Source organism: Scylla paramamosain, chromosome 1 (genome assembly GCF_035594125.1).
Source record: "Scylla paramamosain isolate STU-SP2022 chromosome 1, ASM3559412v1, whole genome shotgun sequence".
Classification (NCBI taxonomy): domain Eukaryota; kingdom Metazoa; phylum Arthropoda; class Malacostraca; order Decapoda; family Portunidae; genus Scylla; species Scylla paramamosain.
The window spans coordinates 36,702,693-36,705,192 of record NC_087151.1 but is presented as its reverse complement, the minus strand read 5'-3'; the positions used below and the strand labels follow the sequence as shown (position 1 = coordinate 36,705,192).

Here is a 2,500-nt window from a genome sequence, read left to right as displayed (position 1 = left end):
AGGGCCGTTCTTTCAGAGTTGGAACGTTTATATTAAGGCACTAGAACTGGTTGTCATGTTCTTGGTACCGTTAACAGTGACGTGGGTGTTTGTGAGTATGGCACTCCTGCCTCTCCCCAACTCGTTTTCCGCCGAAGCAAGAGAGCCGGGTGAGAAAGGCCCAAACCGCAGTCTAATGCTCGGCCTCACGTCTGCCTTCACTGTAGCGTACTGCCTCTATTGGATCTTTGAAATAGTAATATTTTCTGGATATTATGGTAGCTGGCTACTTAACCTTCATTATATTATAGTGACACTACCCACTTTCAGCGAGGCTGTAAATCCCATCCTGGTGATCTGCCTGACAGAGGATCTGAGACAGAAGGTGGCTGGCTGGCTGCCGTCTCGCCGCCACTCCACCTCACTGCCACTCGGGGAACTGTGAGTGGCTTGGCGGATTGCAGCTACTCTGGGCACTGCACCCTTGATACTTGTTGCTGCCTTGATCACTGATTCGTGTCTCCAACCACAAAGGTTCTTCTAAGAAGGCCTGAGTAGCTGTGTAATGTGTACGAGTTCGAGGGTCATCTTGGGGCAACAATGAGAAGCATATCAGTCTGGTAGCCTTAGTGTAAGTCGTAGAATAGTCACACATTAGTTGCATGCCATCACTGGTAAGTTCCGGTGACACAGAGGGTTTCTTGCGGCCTTCACAAAGTATTATATGTAACTTTTTTTTTTTAAATGCAACCAGACTGAGCTTATCAATTGTGTTACATCTCTTAAACTTACATTTCCTTACCACTGTATTCAGAAATTTGGCTAATTAAAGTTTGAAACCCAACAGAATATTCTTAACAGGCTTATGAGATTTATATCGCTCGGAAATAACAAGTAACATGTGTAGACTCAAGCATGACAGAGATGGCAGAAAGGGAGAAACGAGAAAACACGAGCCGGTGCGATTACCTCAAGTATTGATGTAATACTGGACCAAATGTTTCACAAGAAAATATATAAATAAACAAATTATTAAACAAAAGGAATGGTATATAATGACTACCTCTGCATATCTATCCCCAGTAATTTTTTGGCCTTTCTGCAAATCTTAATACATAAAAAAATATCATTCCATATATGTATATATATATATATATATATATATATATATATATATATATATATATATATATATATATATATATATATATATATATATATATATATATATATATATATATATATATAAATTTGAATTATAAACAAAAAATTCACTGAAGTCCATAACATCACAACTTCGGGCAGCTGTACTGTGCATGTAAGGGTTGAACATTTCATCTACCAAAGTGCAACTCCGAGCAGCAAAGAAACAGAAAGGAAAGGATTTGCTCGGTAAGTTCAAGGAGAATCGTAGGGACAACAAGTGAGGAGGCGCAAGGACAACTGCAAACCGGATCAATCACTGAGCTGCACAAAGGAAAATTCATGCTTACGAAAGGAAAAGGGAGGGTGGGAGGGTGAGGGGAGTAAAGGAGAATATAAAGAAGTGGGAAGTAAGGGAGGAAGGCTGTGGGAGTGAAGGAGAGGGAGGTAGAGTAGGGGAGAGTGGAAGGAGGAAGGGCAGTAAGGGTGGGAAGAGAAAAAATGAGGAGTAACCAATGGGGAGAAGAATGTACGACGTAAAAGAGGAAGGGAGAAAGGAGGAGCGGAAGGGACGAAGGGTAGGGAGCAGAGAAGAGGGAAGAGAGAGAGAGAGAGAGAGAGAGAGAGAGAGAGAGAGAGAGAGAGAGAGAGAGAGAGAGAGAGAGAGAGAGAGGAAAAAGGAAAAGTGAGGCTGGGAAGGTGAAGAAAGTGGTGAAAAGCTTGATAAGTGAGGGAGTGTGAGAGAGAAATTAATAAATGGAGATAAAAGAAAGTCTCATGCGAAGTGGGTATTTTTTCTACTCTATCTCTCTCTCTCTCTCTCTCTCTCTCTCTCTCTCTCTCTCTCTCTCTCTCTCTCTCTCTCTCTCTCTCTCTGCCCTAAAATTTGAACTGCTTTCTTTGGTATTAAATTAGTCTACTTTTGTATTACATTCGATGATTGTATAGGTTTATATTAGTTTACTAACGATATATATATTTTTTTTTTTTGTTGTTGTTGTTTTCTTCAAGTATGAATAGTAAAAATTATCTACAGTGCCGAAAATAAATATCTTGGTATCCGTTCCAGTTTTCTCTAACGTTTTCTGTAATCAAGCTCAAACTTTTTACTGACGTACATATTCGTACATGAAGTATTATCGTTTGAAATCCTAACCACGTACTGTTTGGCCGAAAGATTCCACTGTTTGTTTACTTCCCTCCTTCCCAGCAACGTTCCTTAGGGCGCCGCTTTATGATCTAATGTCAGTATTCTCAATGAACGGGGGCCACTGATTTTAAGGAGCCGCCGTCCTGCTTACATAACACACTGCTGCATGCCACAACGATGACCTCCTTACTAGTTTATCAGCCACAGTTCGCCATCTTCACTGCCGAC

At 40.9% G+C, this 2,500-nt stretch overlaps 1 protein-coding gene across 1 annotated transcript in view; it reads left to right on the top strand.

Moving 5' to 3' along the window:
- LOC135104953 (trypsin-1-like) overlaps nt 1-1,021 on the top strand; it is a 9,787-nt gene extending 8,766 nt beyond the window's left edge. Inside the window, exon 8 of the mRNA XM_064012785.1 lies at nt 1-1,021. This exon is cut by the window's left edge and continues 2,596 nt beyond it. The gene's annotated coding sequence lies outside the window, so the exon portion shown is untranslated.
- Nucleotides 1,022-2,500: the final 1,479 nt, after the last annotated feature.